This window comes from Camelus bactrianus, chromosome 7, assembly GCF_048773025.1.
Source record: "Camelus bactrianus isolate YW-2024 breed Bactrian camel chromosome 7, ASM4877302v1, whole genome shotgun sequence".
Classification (NCBI taxonomy): Eukaryota; Metazoa; Chordata; class Mammalia; order Artiodactyla; family Camelidae; genus Camelus; species Camelus bactrianus.
In genome coordinates, this window is record NC_133545.1 from 80,194,127 (window position 1) to 80,215,033 (window position 20,907).

Genomic DNA, 20,907 nt, shown 5'->3' on the forward strand with positions numbered 1-20,907 from the left:
AGACTTTGTGTGGACATTCAGATAACTTTGATATTTTTCTCTTATCGCAACGTTTATTTTATTCTATGCCTCGAATCTTTTCTCATTGGAACTGATAGATATATAGTTATATTTGGAATTGCTTGTTGGTGCATGGTTTCAAAGTTTTTAAGGGGTGAGGGTCTAGCTCAGTAGAAGAGCACATGCTTAGCATGCACAAGGTCCTGGGTTCAATCCCCACTACCTCTGCTAAAAAAAAAATCATTAAAAATAAAAATAAAAGATTTTAAATGGCCACCATCCTTTAAGTACTCTGTTCAGTTATTGCCTTCGCCATTTTCATGGTAGTTTTCCTAGTTATCTATAATGTGATTGTTTCTATTTTTTTTTTGGTTTTGGTTTTGGTAAATCATTTTCCAAGTTGGAAATAATTTGGAATTGAAATTGGAAATAATAATCGTGGGCTTATCATCTGGGGTTTAATTGACTGTTTCTTTGACATTTGCTGACATAAGGAACTGTTTTAAGTCATCATTCTTTCATAATTTTTTCTGGATATTTTGTTTATCAAAAAATTTTTTTCAAATGTAAGGATACTAATTTTTTCTTTCTTTTTTTTTAGTGTATTTTTTCATAGTTGTGACTATAACACCTAGATTAATGCTTAGTAATATTTACTGCTTAATAAATATCTTGTCCGTGAATGAGTGAACATTTAAATCAAATCCTGTTTTTTCAATCTCCCAATTCCTAGTAGCAGTTCTAATACACATATAAATTGATTTTTTTCTTTTATTGAACAAAAAATGCTTATCATGCTTTTAATAAAAATAAAACTATTAAAAGTGTGTTTTCAACATTCTCTTAAAAAATACATTTTTAAAGTAAATTGCTCTTTCAGTCTGAGTTTTATGACCTGAAATTTTTTTAAATATGAAGATTGAACTTCTGCATTTAAATTTTTATTCCTCTTAACTACTGCTAATAAAAGGATAATCTATTTTGATCACTAATCCTGCTATGAGCCTTTGTGGTTTTCATAATTAAAGGTAATTTACTTAAGTACCTGACATCTCTGTTACAAAGTACTCTCCTGCTTGCCAGGAAGCCCCACGAGGCCTATCAAAGGTAATTCCAGGAATGCTGTGGCAGCATCCACGCAAAAACAAGTCACCACAACCAATCAGCATTTAGGGAACCGAAGCCTTATTTCAGGAAGCCATGCTTGGAGGCGGTAGACAGACGAAAAAGTCACTCGTCACCACCAGACACCAAGACGATGACTCACCAAAAGTCCCTTTTCAAATCATGGGACTTAGAGGAAGAAAACACCTGACATATGTCACCAATAAAATATGTATGTATTATACTATACATAATGTGATTATGGAAGCAGGAAACTCAGAGCACAAAGGAATATAATTTCAGTAGGGCCCAGATCCTCCAATATGAAAATCATGCATATGTAGATGAATTACTATTGAATATATACTAAATGTTTATGTATTTAGTATATGAAGTATTTACTAAGACACTGTAGTAAACACTATAAATCACAATACTGTTAAGATTCCCAACATGACTTAAATTTTAATTATTTTAATTACTGAAAATGCCCCAAAAGAAATTACCGGCATGTACACCAATCTTACAGCATCATCGTGGACTCAAATAATGAGAGCATGATACTAACTGAGCACTAAAAATATGTGAAATACTGACCAGGAGTTTTATGTGGACTGTATTTATTCTCATTATGTGGTGACATCATCCCTATTTCACAGATAGAGTTAGTAAGATTGAACTCACATCTGTGGGGCTCCAAACCTGGTCCCCTTAATTCCTGTGATCCCACAGGAGTGCCCACAGCTTAACAAGGCACCCTCTACTGGCTGCCTTTTCCACCTACCTTCCCACTGAGCTTCCTGGGATCACCTGGTAGTTGAGTTTGCTAGGGCTGCCTGGGTGACTTAAACAGCAGAAACTTAATTTTCACAGCTCGGAAGACTAGAAATCTGAGCTCAAGGGGGCAGCAGGTTGAGCTCCTCCTGAGGCCGCCCTCTGCTTGGTTTGCAAATGGCCACCTCCTTGCTGTGTCCTCACAGGGTCACCTCTCTGTGCATACCCATTCCTGCCATCTGTCCAGGTGTCCAGATGTCCTCTTCTTATAAACACATCTGTCATGGATTAGGGCCCACCCTAAAGACCCCATTTTTATGAAAACAAATGTATGTATGTATACGCATGACTGGGACATTGTGCTGTGCTCCAGAAAGTGACACATTGTAACTTCAGTTTTTTAAAAAAAGACCTCATTTTAACTTAATCACCTCTTTAAAAACTCTTACCTCCAAGCAGGTTACATTTTGAGGTGCCAGGGATTAGGACTTCAACATATAAATTTGGCGGGGGCACACAGTTCAGCCTGTAACATCTACCAAATAAACTACTTCAGTTGAAACTTTGGTCTAGGCTGGGCTTCTTGGCAAACACAAACTACTACATAAAACATGGAGAATACTGCTAAGCACATAGTACTAAATATTTCTTTAGCATTTTTTATGGTCCTGGTCTGCTGGCAGTGAGTTCTCTTAATTTTCATTTATATTAAAATTCCTATATTTCACTTTTCATTCATGAATGGTATTTTTGCCAAAATTCTGGTTACTTTTACAAGATATAAAATAAAGTTCTAGTGCTTTTTCCTTTCAGGGCCTTAAATATGCCATTCAATTGCCTTCCTACTTCTGATTAGTAGTCAGCTGCCATTACGTATCTTTGTTGCCCTGTTCACAATGTACTGTTTTTCTCTGGCTGCTTTAAAAGTTTTGTCTTTAATTTTGGATTTCAGTGCTTTGATTATGATGTGCCTATATATGGTTCTCTTTGTACTTACCCTGCTTGATGTTTGCCAAGTGTCTTGGCTATTTCACCAAATTTGGAAACACTTTGACCATTGATTCTTCGAATTCCCTTCCTTACTTCCTCCCTTCCTCCCTTCCTTCCTTCCCTCTTTCTTTTCTTTCTTCCTTTCCTTCCTTTCTTTCCTTTCTTTCCTTTCTCACTCTCGCTTATGGAACTCCAATTATACCTAATGTTGGACCTATCAATATTGTTCAAAAAGTCACTGGGGCTCTGCTCATTTTTTTCTCCAGGCTTTCTACTGGTTTTTTTGTTTGTTTGTTTGTTTTGTTTTGTTTTTTTCAGATTGGATCATTTCTTATTAACCGATTTAAGGGTACTCATTCTTCTGCAATGTCCATCTGCAGTTAAGCCCATCCAGTCAGTTTTTGTATCAGTTATTTTAATATCTAGTTCTAGAATTTGCATTTGGTTATTTCTCTTTAGCTTCTGTTTCTCTGTTGAAAATTAAATTTTCTTTTACATCCTTAAGTATAGTTAATAAAACTAATAATTACCTTAAAATCCTTGTGTGCTAATTATAATATGTGAGGCAGGCATGGGGTTCATCTCTTGATTGTCTTTTCCTTAGAGCACTGGTCACATTTTCCTGTTTCTTCTTCTGTATAGTAATTTAGGGTTGTATCCTGGACTTGGTGAATAATACATTATAGAGACTCTAAACTCTGTTATGTTCTTCTCAAGAATATTGATTTTTGTTTTAGTTAACAATTAATTTGGCAGAACTCAAACTCCAAACTTTATCTTTCCTTGCTGAGCAGCAGCTGAAAACCCTGTTCAATTCTTTTCAGTATACATAGGCTGTTTGGATTCTGCCCTGCACATACAGAGTACAGGGCTGAGCCAGATTTTCAGGCAGAGTTTATACGCCTAAATTGGGGGCCTCTCTGTGGCTCTCTTTCCTGGAATATTCTCCACGTTTCAGCTGTGGTTGCTCCAAGCATTGTCTCTGAATACTTAACCTGTAAGATTACAAGTTTTTGAGCTTTAGCTTTCTGTGTGATGCTGCCTGAAGCCTGCCCTCAGGTAAAGAGTTATTAAAAAATGGGAAACCTACCCAATGTTCTTCCTTCCTTCCAAGTGTTGACTCTCCTCCAATTTCTGCCTGCTTTGGTCACTTTCCAATGCCTTCATATAGTTGTTTTCTGATATTTTGTCCAGACTTTATAAGTGTTACTTATGGAATGGTTGGTCTGGTAGAAGCTACTCAACCATTAATGGAAGTGGAACCTCATTTTTCTCTTTAACCAAGAAAAATCTGTTTCATATCTAGACATCTGTATTTTATTTATTTACACCAACCCCAATGCTCCCCATCAAGACATGCTTTGAATTGTTTTTACCTTTTAGAGATAAACCTTTTGAAAAGAGGACTGCCTCCCTTCTCATCTTCTGATGAGACAGGTGCTCCTACCTCGTTTCTCTGCTGGAAATAAGCTGCCAAGATACTTCTTCTCCAGATCCTCCCTACCAATAGGCCTTTTGCTTGTCCTGATTTACTCTTCCAACTCTGTTCCTGTGGATTAGTGAGTACAAACATAGCAGACTGGGGATTTTTTTTCTAAGGTTGAGGAAGTACCTTGGAACATTTCCAAACATTCCATTCAGTTATTCTCTTTTTTTGGAAGAGGATATTTATATACAATTTTTCTGGAGGGTTGCACAGGAAATTTCTGAATGAAGGGGATTTGAGTTCACAGCCAGTAGCATAACCATGAAAGGAGACAGGATTATCACTCCAGGACATGGGCCAGGGGAGATGGGGAACTCTGCAGAGGGACACAGTGAGGCCACAGTCAGTGCAAGAGAATTTACGTGCCAGACTCTGCCGGTCTCTTGGGAGAAAAGACATTGGTGTACACTGTAAATGTCTTGTTTTCAAGCAGCTTTATTAAGATACTATTTCTATACCACACTGTAAGTTTTTAAGAATGAACAGTATCTGAATAAATAACTAGTCCCTAAACAACTTTCTTGGTACCACTACTGTGTCACAGGCAAAGGGGGAAAGCATGCCTTCCCTCCTACTCCCAAGTACAGTTCCTGGATTTTTTAGACAATCTGTTCCTGGAAGATAAGCTCTTCCTCTCACTTCACTTTGTATCCTTGGCCCTGATGTCAGTACTTGGAATAAAATAGATACTCAGTACATGTTTGTTGAATAAATGAATAATGAATAATGGTGCCCAAGACACAGCTCATGCAGGAACATTAACAATAGTTAAGTAAACAGACCATGTCTATAAAAATTTCAAGAGAAAGATTTTTTAGAAACAAATAAGATTCTGCATCTCTGGAATTTACCCTATTTAAGTTTGTACTTCCAATGACAATTTGTATGAAGACTTTTGAAAGATATTTCTGGAATGATTCGTGGTAACTGTGGTATTTGCTGTCATTTAACAGATTGGAAATGCAAGGCTTGTCGCTAAAATGGAGTCACTTTTGAACTGTGGCTTCTTCACAGTGGAAAGGCTCCTATTAAAGTCTTTAGAAATATTTTTGAAATATTTAGTCTAGATACCCGCTCTATAATTACTCATGGGACACTACTTAATCAAACACAAAAGTTTCACCCTCAGAATCTTGTCACTATTAGGAAAGGGACTGTAAGGTATGACTGGAGACTGATTTATTCTGGAGTTAATTTTGGAGACGCATCAGCTCTGAGAACTAGCTAGCCTCAGTTTATCACATCTCACTTTTCCTCACAAAGGTGTCTTTGCTGACATACTTTTGCCTTAAATCCTGAAGAAAAAATGTACCACTGATCCACCCTTACCTCCTGTCACCATGTCAATGGGAAACCAGTGTCCAAAGCCCCACAGATGCTGGGGTTGTGATAGGGGAAGGGGCGGCATCAATAGATAAGGTCTGAAAATAGGATTGTTTTGTCTTCTGGAAAAACCTTAGCCCCACCCCTTCACTTTCCAAATTTCCAAAAGGTTTATCCCTAAAAGGTGAGATGTTTTCTGTTCTTCGACCTACAATAGTTGGCCAACCACCATTCCACTCAATTAATTCCCCAGTAAAGAACCTGGAATTAGCATACTTTCTGGTGGAAATTCAGTTTCTGGGTAGAAAAGAAAGCCCTCTAAGGAAAGGGGGAGTGAAGGAGATGTGAGATACATAGGAAGACGTGCTGATGGAAGAAACAACGCTGATGGGCGTGTGAATGTCGGCCAGCCGAAAAGAAAGCAGCAAAGAGAAAGAGAAGAAATGATAACTCTACCCTGGGACTGGCCATAGGTATTGCTGTGCATCCTTGTTCAAAAACAGAGCAAGGACATTCTTTCAATTCTTCCCACCATTAGAAGACGTACAACATGAGGCTTATATAGCAGGGGAAGCCAGCTCAGGTGCCAGACCATTTAGGTTTAAATCCTCACTCTGCCATTTGATAGGCTTCTCTGAACTTGAGTTTCCTCATCTGTAAACAGAGGTGATAGTAACAGTTCCTACCTTGTACTGTTTAGGATTAAGTGAGATAATTGGCATGATGATGTTTTGTAGTGTCCGACAAATATTGGTCAGTATTATTGTTTTTAACTACCTTGCGCTATAGTCTTTAATTATTTACGGTCCCTTTTTATTTCATTTTCTTGAAAGTGAAAAAGCTATAGATGAAGAGGAACAAATCTATGAACTGAACTTTCTTGAAGATAAGGATGGTATCTGATTTATTATCACATTCCCAGTACCTAGCACAGTGTTTGGCACATAGACTATAAATATTTGCTGAAGGAATGGAAGGATAACTATTATAAAACATAATTTAAATCACAAGTGTTATGCATTAAATTACATACACCCCAAATGTATGTGCTGATGTCCTAACCACCAGTAATGCAGAATGTGACCTTCTCTGGAAATAAGGTTGGTGCGAATGTGATGAAGATGAGGTCATACTGGAGAAGGGTGAGACCCTAACCCAGTATTACCGGTGTCCTCATTAAAGGGGAAATTTGGGGACAGACCTACAGCAGGGAGAACACCATGTGAAGATGAAGACATATATTGGGGTGATATATCTATAAGCGAACGAACACCAAAGATTGCCAACAAACCATCAGAAGCCGGGAGAGAGGCCTGGAACAGATTCTTTCCAATAAACCCTCAGACAGAACCAGCCCTGCCAGCACCTTGATCTTGGACTTCTAACCTCCAGAACTGAGACAACATATTTCCATTGTTTGGGCAACTCAGTTCATGGTACTTTGTTACAGTGGCCTCAGGAAACTGATCCAAAAGTTAGTTGCATCATCATCTTGAAAACAACTGTATATGCCAATATATAGGTGTAGTTTTTCATGGTTCAAATCTATTCTGAAAGAGGGGCTTTAGTTAGTATTATTTTGTATGAGAAAGCACTATTCAAACCACACATGATCAAGTGCAAAATGAAATTGCTTTTTGGGTAGGCTTATTTCTAAAAAGTTATCTAAGTCAGTTCCTTGGAACCAGCATCATATGACTAAATTCTAAGCCAGGAGCATGTTTAATTTCTGTCATTACAGCTAAATTGGTAGATACAGTAAGTAGACTGAGATCAGAAACAGAATAATTCTTGTGTAATGTTAAGTCAAAGTTCACACCTTTAACATTTTTATAAAACCACCCTAAAAGGTTTACAGGGCCAAGAACACTAGTGAAGAAATCTTCTGCTTACAGTAGTATTTCTTTTGAATCCTCAAGAATAACTGACAGTAAGTGCAACAATAGACTAAAAAACAGTCCAACTTCCCTTGACTTAACTGGTCTTGGTGGCATTGAATCCCGTTGTAAGTTAGGCAGGCACACAGGGGGAGCATTCTATAGATTTGACATTGATAGGAAATAAGAGTTGAGAGTATGTTCATGAATATCCTAACTTCAAGGAGAGTAAAGACGAAGAGCACTCAGCAAGGAGCTCGACACAGAAGACAATAAATACTACATCAACCGATGGAGAAAAGAAAATGAATGGGTTAAGAGAGCACATTACTTTTGAAAACTGAACCACAGAAGAGTAATTAACAGGAGTTTTTGTGGAGTAGCAGTTGTCCTCGGATCATGTTTGCCACCTCCGTCCTTTTTAGGAGCAGACTAGAAGGACTCAAAGAGACAGCCAGTCAGCAATGACCTCAGACACCTAGTTAAGAACATCTGGTTAGAGATGCATGATTAAATTTAGTGCTACGCCTACATGGTCTCTCCCTAAAAATGCATCAGTCTGCTAGTGCCAGAAAGACACCACATTCCTGCCCAATCCAGCCAGTGGCCACTGAAGCACAGACAGCAACACAGCTTGGCTCCCTTAATACCTAGGAGACTTGCAGTGCTAGGGAGACAGTACATTTCTGAGATGTTTTAAAAGTAGAATTTTATTTTATTCAAAGTTCTACCATGAGTAGAAACTGGTGAAATGAGGAATTCCCATGTTGCAGAGCTCTTTAGCCACACACACACACACACACACACACACACACACACACACACACACACACAAATCCAAAGTTTCTAAGAGGATTCATTTTGCAAATACTCTAGCACAATTACTCATTATATTAGCATTCTTGTGTATCACAGGAAAAAATATTATTTAAAACTCAGAGTGATTACAGCTGCTTCTTTTGTCCAAGGTGAAGTGGCAGAATCCTTATCAGTGGGAAAATTATACTATGTTGCTTCCTTCCTTTTGCAGAGGCTGGCAGAAGAGGAGGAAATGTGAGACTGAAATTTTTAAGTATTTGCCAATTTTTCTATGCCCCCCAAAAGCCTACCTACCTTAAATGTGCTCAAACACTTACATTACAGTTGGGCAAAATCATCTAACACAAAACCTATTTTATAGTAAAGTGTTGAATATCTCATGTAATTAATTGAACACTGTACTAAAAATGAAAAACTGAATGGTTGTCTTGGTACAGGATGGTTGGGAGCATATACGTTGTTCACCCTCGTGGCCATGTGGCTGACTGGGAGCTGCCGTGACCCAGCATCACGAGAGAGAGGACTGTACCCATGTGGCTAGTGCAGGAAAAGTTCAAAATCCAAAATTCGAAGTGTGGTTTCTACCAAATGCGTATGGCTTTCGCAGCATCATGAAGTCAGGGACCGTCTGTACAGGTGATTCTGGTGAGCAGCTACACTTGGGGACCGTTGATCTGGAAGTCTCATCCTCTAATCCTAATAGGAAAAGTGTGGAAATATGCGGTCCACAAGGGTGGACATGAAAGGGAGGATTATAAAGCTTAAAATGTCAGACCTCCGTTCTTTATGCATTCTCACTACAGTGGCCACAACTAGAGGGCCATCTAGAATAAGTCTAAACAGAAACATTAGGAATGTTATCATACAAGTGACTATCACTTACAGCTCCTGTGTATACCTACCCCTAAGCCTCATGTCAGTAAGAGTGAAGCAGGAAACTGAGGCAATGGTCTCACTATTTACATTATAAACCAAACCAAAACAAATGATCTTTACCTGCACAAGCGCACTCACACACACACACCCCGAAAAGTTTCCAATGTGATTACATGTTTTTCCCTTATAGTACTCAACTAAGCATCATAATATACTTTTTATTTTCATCCCTAAAATATTTTGAGTACTTAATGCTTGACACTACGAAGATGAATAAAAATGCCTGTCTTCAAGATGGCAAAACATAGCCATAAACATAAGAACAGCAGTTTTAAGTTTTAAAAATTTAAGTCTGGCTGAATTTTAGAGATTCTATGAGCAATCAATCATAAAGCCAGAAATGCCCATGTTATAAATATGTTCTGGCATAACCATCATACCAAAGCCGGGAACCATGGTGTAAAGCACTAGAAGGAACAGTAATTTGAGAGGCTCAGGATAAGAGATTGTGTTTGCTTCTGCTACCTGACAATTTGCAGCAAATCTTTCAGCCCTTCAGCAAGTCTTTTAGCCCTCTGAGTCTATTCTTTGAACACTGCATGTCTTTTTGTTGTGAAAACAAAATGAAACAATGCAAATGTTAGGTACCATGGGTATTACAGACAATGCTTATAACTCTACTAATAATAAAACATGTATTTTGAGTTGTTTTTCCATCAATAGTGATACCTTGCTAATAACCAACTACTTGCTCATCTGATCCCCAACACATCTAGGAGACTTGTTAACAGTTATTACTATATGTACAGTTAATGTTCGTTGATATAATGTTTTTATAAATTGGTATATAATAAGCATGTATATAAAATAAATATGCACATTATATAGCCATGAATATATTTAAATATGTGTGTTTATATATGCATACACCTTTCAAAAGAGAGATACTGAAGACACCAATCTAAGGAGCAAAATTTCATCTACATTGGACAGAACCACAGGACTATATCTTATTTTGTATTTCCAATGAAACGATGAGAATGACAGAAGATTTACAGGAACGCTCACCTTCGTGCTTCAGACAAACATGTAACTACATGTAAATTCTTATTACTCTATGGGGACGTGACTAATGCTTTAATAGAAAATTCCACTTAAATGACTGCAGTAGACTAATCATTAATTCTAAAACGTGATTCTGACAAAAACATACCTAACTTCCCCCAAAAGCACACAGTAGCTGTAAATAGCAGCAAACATAAGAATTGTAGTTACCAAAACTGTCTCCTTTCACTTTTTACTCATATTTGTTAATATATAAGGTTTGATCATAAATAATAAAAATTAAATTCACAAGTCAAGAAGAAATCTAAGTATATTTTAACAGAATCCTTCACATTCTTTGATTTTCCCAGGCAGCAAATCTAGGAGTGCTTATGAGTTCTACTGGATATTAGTGCTAATTATTAATATATACTTACAATTATGCCCTTTCATCCAAGCACCTCAAAGGGTTTTTAGAGCATTAATTTGTTATTTCTTACAATATTTCTGAGAGGCAGGCTGGTAGAAAGTTACTATTATCTCTGTTTTATAGTCAAAGAAACTAGGGCATAGAGAGGTTAAATGACTTTACTAGGGTCATATGGTGAACAAAGAAGTTTGGAACTTCAGATCATTGTTCTCATTTCTAATTCAGTATTTTATCCATTATGTAGTTGCTTAATGTACCTAAATGTATTTCTATTCTAGGAATATTGAGAATAATGTATTTGAATAATCTAAGAATTAAAGGTGAGAGTTCCTCATTTTTTGGTTAAAAACTAGTTATTAGTCTTTGGTTTGCTGGTGTAGCTATTTAGACAGCTTTTGCTATTTGTGGTTTTCTGAAGTCTCTGCTCAAAAATGATCCATTCTATTTCTGACTCTTTTAAGCTAGGTTAGCATGGCTGTGAACAACCAAGAAGCAGCTGAGACAGGTGACTAATGCACTTGAGGCTGTCTTTCATTGTGTTCTCATTGCTCACTCTTGAAGTTCTCTGTTTAACACTCTTCTAGTTCTCCCTTCAACAGGTGTTTATGCAATCTACCATCCTCAATCTTCTGTCTGTGGCCAGTTTAACTAATCTGCCCTGTCAATTACTAACTTAAATATTTTAAAATTACAATAACAATGATACTAAATTTTACGAGTTTATGATGCTATACTAGTTATACTGTTGCCACATTCAGTTTCTTGTAAGCCTGACCTTTACCATCCTTAGGAAAAATATGGTCCTTAGAAGACCATTAAGTTTATATTACCACATGGGGATTTTTAAAAATGTAGTATTTCAGTATTTTCCGAAGCAAAATAAGGGAGAAAGAAGAAGTGGTTTTGAATCTGTGTTCAATGACGTGAGACTGCACTGTTGGCTTTTGGATGTGGTAATACAAGTCTGTGGTGTTTGTAACTTAATATCACATCTTACCCAGAAGTCCAGACCGGTACTGAAACTGCCATGAGACAGCTCCATCAGTACTTAAAACTCATCAGGTCCAAAATGGTACTCATTTTCTGCACTCCCTGTCCTATCCCATCAGACCCTCCCTATCTCATTTGGTAAGATCCACCTTTATCCTCCCGCAAAAGCAGGACAAATCTTCATTATTGTCACTTCCATTCTCTTAACCAGGAAGCACCTGCCCCCTGGGAATCAATTATCATAATCAGTTGATTTAGCATCCTGAATATTTTAGGAATCCATCTTCTTTGGTTGCTCTCTGCCATTCACATTATGGGTCTTATCTTTTCTCTTGATTCCTGTAACGACCCCTTGTATACAAGCTCTCTGCTTGCCCTGTTCCTCCCCTCAACTAATCTGCCCTCCACCAACAGCTCAAACTGTAAATCTGCCCAGGGTCCGTCCTCTCTTCATTGCCTCACCAAGGCAAGAACGATAGTTAATGTTTGGCTCCTGTCTCCTTCTTCAGATTCTTTTTCAGCAACCCAGACTTCTCAACACTCATTATTTATCCCTTTGCTACATGTCCTTTCTGTCAGGACCTGGACTTGCCATTCCACCCCTATTTTTGTGCTATAAAATCCATACTTACCTTTAAAATCTAACGCAATTTTACTAAAGTCATCCATTCTTTCCTCCTCCTCCGTATACCTTGATATACCATAATTCCAACCATAATTATTTGCTTTCACTAGGCTGGACATCCCTTGAATGGACTGTATTGAACCATGGAGTTGATACTCAATTTTGTGGGGTGAGGTGGGGAGGAGGATGAGGGAATAAATAAATGTCAAGAGATGACTATAGCTGCTAACGGATGTTAGTCTAACGATCTATTTCGAATCTGCGGAAGGGTTAATTAAATAAAAGCAAACGATTTAGTGGAACTACTTCCAACTTAGGCTACCAAATCACAGGATGGGGCCGCGGGATGATCTCAATGCCACGCCAGGCATCAGACCTGCAGTGTTGCAAGGGGCTTGAGAATCCTTAGAAAAGGATCCCAGACTATCCAAGGATGCCAGACTATCCAAGGATGCGAGTTCTCCAGGGATCAGCAGTCAAGTATGAGTCTCAGGGCAGCTACCGAGACCCTCCAGCCGGGGCAGCCGACTGGCCCATCTCCAGGGATTTAGTCCGCGACGAGCTACGTGGCTGGCTCCACTCTGTAAAACCCCGGCCACAGGACAGAGCGGCCTCCATCCTAGGACGCCCCGGGATAAGGGGCTGCCCCCTAGAAGCAAGATGGCGGCCTCCGCCCTCCCCTCCTCCCCGCAAGAACCCCCTCCTGGTCCCCAGAAGAGAGACAAGAACGTCGTGGCGCCGGCGCCGAGATCCGGGAAACTCCGAGGCCCGCGGCCACTCCCGGACCCCCGGGAGGTGACTTCACCTCGCCGAGCACAGAGAGCCGGGGGTGGGGCTGCCCGAAAGTCAGTGCAGCCCGCCCTCAGAGCGGAGAGGGTGGACACCGGCTAGCCGGCGCCCTGCGGGGCATTGTTCTCCATCTCTGACCTGCAACACCCTCCTCTCCGCCCGCGGACAGGAAGTTGCTTCCCAGCTGGCCCCGCCCCGCTCCCCAGCGCCCCGGAAGTGATCTGTATTGACTGCTGCAGAGCGGCCAGGAGGAGGGTGGATCTCCCGAGAGCGGAGCTCCGTAAGTCCTCCTCCACCTCCTCCTGCCGCCCAGGCTCCGCCGCCGGCCGTCGGACTCTGTCCATCTGTCGCTCCCAGCGCGGAGCCTCCCGGACTACAAGGGCCGAGCACTTTCCGGCCGGAGTGAGCTTAGCCGCGGCTTCGGAAGCCTGCGGGGCCGCGGACCGGCTTGCGGTGCAGGTGAGCGATGCCCGCCCGGGTCGCCCCGGGAGGGGTTGGGGCCGCCGGGGTTGGCGGCGGGGGTGTGTCCGGGCGGCGGCGGGCCGAGGCCCAGGCGCAGGGCCCGGACGCCGAGATTGCACCTACCGCGTTCTGCCCGGGAACCAGCTGCGGGACGAGCCCGGGCTGGAATCCGGGGCGCCGTGCTCGCCGCTGTGCGGGCGAGTGCACTCCCTAGAGCGGGCGGTTGCGGCGGGATCCCCGAGCCGGGCAGCCCCTCGAGCTGGCCTCGTCGGAAGGTCACCCCGTATCTCTGGCCCGCCGCGCCGAGGTCCCCGCCTGGGCGGTGCCCGCGACCTGGGGAACCCGTCGCCGCAGTCCCCGCGCCTCACTCCGCCCCTCTCTCCTCCTTCCCTTTCTTCCACTCCGTGTCTATATGGGAGCAGTTGCTTTTTAAGCATCTCCGCCAGGGTTTTGTATCAGATAAAGGAATGGCTTTTTCAGACTGAAGTCATTAGATGCTCTGCACTGAGCTGAATAGCTGGTCCTGAGCTCTCGCACAGGTTTAGCCAATATTCGGGAATTCGGCTTCTGAAACGAGGAAGATAACATGGATATTTTGAGTGAGGTGGTTCCGTGGAACCTCCGTGGTTCGTTCCTAAATGTTTTTCAGAAGTGGAAGGTGTGACTTGTATGCTTTAGCCTGGGTAGATGTGTGTTAGTGGGTGGGGGTGACGGCACAGAGAGGTGGCAGTGTTGTTTCAAGGTTTAAGGAGAATGAGGGAGTTGACTGGCCTTTGCTCGGGAACCTGAATGTCCAGACTTGTGAGAGCTCCTCCAAGTGTCATTGAGGTTGTGTGAGAACTCCAGAGCCACGCCCTGCCTGTCAAGCTGAGAAGCACTTAATTTGCAAATTGTGTGTGTGTGGGAGGGGGTCGTTATAAAATATATGTCATAAGTTAATTCTTGTCCAGGAAGCACATTATGGCTTTTTTCATGCTGCAGAAATTGGATAACATTTCGTTAGTAAACTCACTGCAAGGGCTTCCTTTTAGCTTACGTTTATTAATGTACTGAAATATGTCTTAGTAGCTTACGTTTTTGTCTCTTTTAATACAATATTATTATAAAATGACTCTTGTGACTCTTAAAACATTGTTTTTAGACTTTGAATTTCTTCGGGGCAGGAGCCATGTCTTACTCATCTCTATGTTTCCATGCAGTGTGCCCAGAACATAGAAGTTATTCACACAGTTCTTCACTGAATGAATCTGTAGGTGATCTCACAGTTGCCTTCCAGTAGTCATTTATTTTGTTGGGCTAAGGTTTGCTTGTGGGTTTGTTTCGGTTTGGCGGCACATACAGACTTTGCTTTGTCTTTCTGTTCTTTAGCATGGTCAAAGGACAAATCAAAAAGAATTCTTTGCCCTCCTTCTAAAACTATTCTCCCTTAAAAGGTTAAAATTATATTTAGGGTATTGGGAATAGGCATTATAATAATTTCTATTCCAGTATTAAATGCTTACTACTTGAGCATTATTGCCCATCGTTATCAAGAAGAGATTTCCTGGTGATAGGAAGTTTATGTTTGGAGTGATAACTATACCCCATCTTAATCAAAAAAGAAACTGGGAGTTATCACTGTTGGGATAATGTGGTACATTGCAGAATTGTTTACAGTGGCTCCTTTTTTCCCATGGATACATGAAGTCCTCTGACCTCCTCTGATGACCTTAACATGATTTACCAATAGCTACTTTTACCATTTTTTCCAGAGATCCAGATGCTGTTCTCCAGGGTTTCTGCTGACTCTACAGTCATCTGTATCATTTATTTTGAAGTAATTCTTCCTGTAACACTTTCTTTGCAGGGCTTTCGGGGAAAAGGGCTAATTATAGGAAAGAATCTTGTCTACCATTTGTGTGGGGAGATAATTTTTGTCTATAGATGGTTGGGTTATTTTCACTGTAGGGAGGTTCAAATAAAAAAGTGCTGATACCTTCTTTCCGCTCCAAATGTCTGGTCCTGCACTGGTTTTCCAAGCTCAGCTACTACAGAACATAAACAAATGTACCAGTATCATTCTTGTGTATGTGTGTTTCAGTGTAATATGCAGTTGTAATCCTTAGTACGTGGGTTGCTGAGACAATCACTTAAAATACTGGGATATGGGGCTGTGAATATTCATGGGGAAAAAGATTATGATTTTGAAGAAGTAGGGAAGTTCATGGTTTTCATTGTTTTATAAAATGTTTTAATTTTAGACACTGGGGAGAGGGAAGCCTGCAATTTCTTATCTCAGTTACCACTATACAGAGATCAGATCTCTCTTTTATTTCAACAACCCTCTTGGTAATAACAGCCCTCCTACATTGATTGCCTGACAAGCACTGTTATTAGAGCTGTACTTATATTATTTTTAATCTCCACAGTATTTCTGCAAGATAGATAGTTTTTCCATACTTTACTAAGGCTAAGTGAAGTTATTTGCCGGAAGCTGAGCTGCTAGTGTGTAATAGAATCTGGATTTTAAATGATTTCTGAGAGCATTGGCTATTGCAGTTAATCCAAAAAGGTTGAGAAAAAACTCGATTCTGATTAAGCTGAGCTGTAAGAAAGCAAAGATACTGAGCCCCTCAGCACTCTTGGCCATCAGATGGGACCTGGGGTAACCAGTGACCCTGGCCAGGTGGCCTCAGACAGCAGCCAGTCTTCTTTCTATGACCTTCAATGTGTTATCACCTTCTGCGTGTGCCGTGATGAAAAACTGGTTGGGCATTGTTATAAAAGTGTCCTGGGAGAGTAGAGTATTAGGCACTCAACTTTGGTGTTTGATGATTACTTTTTACCTTTTAAGTATCTGAAGAGTACCTATATGAAAGGACTGTTGGAAACCTATTGGTCATGACCTTTCCTGCAATCCTGTTGTTTTTTAGTTCTTTCTTGGACTAAAGGAGATGGGGGAGAGGTTGTGGGAGAATGGGAAGAATGGTGAAAAAGCAAAGGTGTACAGAGGCTGTTTTTAGCATTTCAGACAGTTTATCATTTTCTCTCTCGGTTTAATATGGAGGCTTCAAGGTGACAGAACTCTTAGAAGGGTCTAATTGCTCTTTGGTGCCAGTAGAATTCTCTTCACTCTCCTCAAGCCTCTGTACTTTTTTTTTTTTTTTTTTAAATTTTGTTGGGGGGTAATTTATTTATTTTTGGAGGAAGTACAGGGGATTGAACCCAGGACCTTATGTATGATAGGCATGTGCTCTACCACTTGAACTATACCTTCCCCACAAGCCTCTGTACTTAAAAAAACAAAACAAAACACCCTTTTAAATGGGCTTAATTTGAAGGATGTGTTCATCTCTTGGTTTAATAAAAAAAAAAAAGCGTATAGCTGTAAGTAAAAAACAGCTTATTCTCCAGCCCCTGTTAGTAACAGTTATTCTTTGTTTTTATTTTTGTTTCTTTAGCTCTAAAACACTTTTCTTACTACTGTGTAACACTCATAAAGATTTGGTTACAACGTAGGGAAAAAATGAAATTAAAGCTCTGTGAGTTCTTAAAAGATGATTGAGTACATTTTGGAAGAGAATTTGCATCTTTGATTTAATTATATCTGAAGGTAAAAACTTAATTCCTCAACATCAAGAGAGTATTCTGTACAAGCCAAAAAGCAAGTTTCCAGAAAATATGATAGTATTCTTAAAGGCTTTCCCAGCTAGAGTCCTGTTATTAGATTCAGTAGATATAAAGCTTGACACACATCATCTCCTTGAAGTCTGGGATCCAATTTCGTTTCAGAATTCACTTACTGAAACTAAATATTAGGGTTTGACAGTGTCATCTTGGAGAATAAAATACAGTAAGATTATAAACTGACTTCTTCGACTCCCAGATACATTGTGAAGATGGGGCAGAGATCTCCAGTTTCCACAAAGATTGTGATTGTTGTCTTCTAAGCCTCAAGATCCCTGCTTTCTTACACAGTTGAGTAGCTAGCATAGTAATCCATTGAAGTAATCCATTGAACTATTGAGTGGTTGCAAACGCTTTAGTTCAGCTGCCCTGTCTAGGCCTATTCTGCATGACTGTAGCAGCCTTTTCGCCTCTGGTTGGGTCACCTCCTTCTAATCTTTTCTCTGCACTTGGTTAGAACATTCATGTTATTCCCCTGCTTCAAAACGCTTTCACAGCTCCTTCTTGCTATTGATGAAATCTGAATTCCTTTTATCCTTAATTTCATATACAAAACTTTTAACATAAGGTAAGGAGCACCTTACCTAACTCTGTAGCTTTATTTATTTTTTTCTGGGTATTCAGTTCCAGCAATCCAGGCTTCTGGAATGCTAGCATTTTTTCAGTCTCTCATTTCCTCTTCCTGCAATTCTAGCCACTCCTTCGCCCAATCTAATGTATCCCTGCTTGTCCTTTAGAACTCAGTTTAGCTTATACCGCTCCAAAAATTTTATCTTGATTCGATTCTTTCTCTCAATCCCATCCCTTCAAAAATAAAAATAAAAAACCTTTCAAGACTGGGCTAGTTGCTCCTTTCATGTGTTGCCATAAAATCTCCCATCGCACTTACTACTATGGACTGTGCCTTCATTAGCCTATTGTAAATGTTGTTGACCACAGTCTACAGTTACCTCCTAACTACATGTACACATACACTCCTACAAGCCTTCGCGGGCCTCTATTAGAAGTTCCCCAGCGTAAATACAGGACAGAAATAGACTCACAGACAGAGAATACAGACTTGTGGTTGCCAGGGGGGTGGAGGGTGGGAAGGGATAGACTGGGATTTCAAAATTGTAGAATAGAAAAACAAGATTACACTGTATAGCACAGGGAAACATACACAAAATGTTATGATAACTCAGAAAAAAAATGTGACAATGAGTGTGTATATGTCCATGAATGACTGAAAAATTGTGCTGAACACTGGAATTTGACACAACATTGTAAAATGATTATAAATCAATAAAAAATGTTAAAAAAAAAAAAAAAAGAAGTTCCCCAGACTTTCTCAGTTCATGCATGACATCCTTATTATGTAGGTAATTTTTCACAGCATCCCTAAGTAAGAAGAAACACCTAATGGTTTAATTTAAATAGTTAGGTCCAAACAACTTAAGAAGTATTTATGTACTAACAATTTAGAAACTATTTGAAAAAAGTAATACACATACATTAAAATAAACAACTTTAATTTTTAACTGCATAGCACTCCATGGTTTATTCATCCAGTTATCCTGTACTTGGACATTTAAGTAATTGACAGTATTTTTCAATTACATGATGTAATGAAAATCTTTGTGTACATGTTTCTTTGTATTGTTTGAGGTGTATCTTCAGGATAGATGCATATATAGGTTTTGTTAGGTATTGCCAAATTCTTCTTCTTGGGTTGAACTATTTTGAATTCCCACCAGTAGTCTCACCAACAGTATATTATCAACCTTTTGAATTTCTTCTGATCTGATAGGTGAGAAATGGTATCTCAGTGTAGTTTTAATTTGCATTTCCCTTATTACAAGTGAATTGAACATTTTTTCATATGTTAAAGGGCCATTTTTTACATTTTTAAAATTGTTCGTGTGATTTGCTCACTTTCTAAATAATTTTTGGTCTTTTCCCCTCAGATTCTAAAAGTTCTTTATATTTAAGAACATCGGTCATTTAATTTTAACATATATTGCAAATATTTCGCCCAGTTATCTTTTGGCATTGCTTGTGGTGTTTTTTCTGACGTGCAAAAGTTTGTTTTTGTGTAGTCGAATATATTAATCCTAAATTTATTGCACCTGGATTTTCAGTCGTAGTTAGCCTTTTTGCTACCCACAGTCTATAGAGGAATTCAACTACGCTTTTTTCTAGTACCAGTATGGTTTCACTTATAATACGGAGAACATTCAATTCTTTGATTCATTTGGAGTACATTTCTATATATGGTGTGAGGAATGGATCTGATTTTATCTTTTCCACATGGCTGACCAGTTGTCCCAATACCATTTAAAAAAAAAAAATCTTTGTTCCCTTATCATATGTAACATTTCTGTATGTAGTTGGGGTATTTTATTCTTTTGGATTGTCTATGTACTGGTACTGCACTATTTTAATCAGTCCCTCCTGTTGTTTCCCTTACTAGTCTTGCGTATTGTATTTTTTCATATGAACTTTAGTATCAATTTGTCTAAGTCCATTAAAAAGCTCACTGCTATTTTTATTGAGATTGCATTAAACTTACATTTTAACTTAGAACTGATCTCTTTGATGGTGTTGAAACATCTTAATCTAGAACAAGCCATGTCTTTTCATTTTCTTAAATCTCCTTTTATGTCTCTGGTTTATGGTTTTTATTTACTGCATATAAGTTTTGTGCATTTCTTGTTAAGTTTATTCCTTCTTGTATTTTTGTATTTTATCTTTTGTTGTTACTATTATAAATAGAATTTTCTAATCCATTATATCTACTAACTGATTGTTACCTTGCTAAATTCTTATTGTCGAGTTACTTTTAGCAGTGTTTCTCTTAGACCCAGGTGTACTATCATATCACCTGTAAACAGAGATTTTATCTTCTTTTCTAATGTTTATCTGTCTCTAAGTGTTTATCTTACCTAATTGCATTGATTAATATCTCCAGAACAATGTCAAATAGTGGTGTAAGTCTTTAATAGAGATGCTGATTGCTTTATTGTATTATCTTCTCTTTGGATATACAAAAATGTACATTGTACTAGATATTAATTTAACTACAGAAATACCTTTCAAAGACTGCAGTCTTCCTCTGTAAGAGATACTTAATGGAGATAGATGTGGTAAGAGGCAGGAGAGTGGCTTACCTAGTAGGCAGCAGCAAAGTACAGTCATAAGCAAGGTCAGGGACTGATGCTGTTTCCCAGTTCGTTCAGTCACTCTCAGTTTTATTCCTGCCTCTCCATACAGTTCTTCTGAACCTCATTGTAATCTTCACTCAGCCAGTCACAGGTGCCACAGGGTGACCTCCATGTCTCCTCTAGGCTAAAGCAGCCACAGGACTTTGAAAATCAAAGGGTTTCCTTCCTTGTAGGCTTTCCCACTCTTACATGGTTTCTGTGCTTTGCAGATGGATTAGGCTCACCTAGTATTGATGTCGTTATGGCTTAAGTCCTTGTGTTTATAGGTCATATGGCAAGTCAGGCTGGTAATTAGATGAGTTTATCTGTGGGATGGCCCAGAGTACATAGATGTGGGGTAGTTCTAGACAGGTTTGTAGGACCTGGGTCCATCTGGGCGGAGAAGCAAGATGGCAGAGTATAAGGATGCTTGTAGCTCACCCTCTCCCACAAATACACCAAAACTCACA

At 39.5% G+C, this 20,907-nt stretch overlaps 1 protein-coding gene across 2 annotated transcripts in view; it reads left to right on the plus strand.

Annotated features, from left to right (window-relative positions):
* The first annotated feature begins 13,267 nt into the window (after nucleotides 1-13,267).
* The window catches only part of RALA (RAS like proto-oncogene A), a 59,863-nt gene continuing 52,223 nt past the window's right edge, over nucleotides 13,268-20,907 (plus strand). The window contains exon 1 of one of the 2 annotated variants that reach the window (XM_074367693.1): nucleotides 13,268-13,586. The gene's annotated coding sequence lies outside the window, so the exon portion shown is untranslated. The remainder of the gene's footprint in view (nucleotides 13,587-20,907) is intronic. The other variant, XM_074367694.1, reaches the window with a different exon arrangement.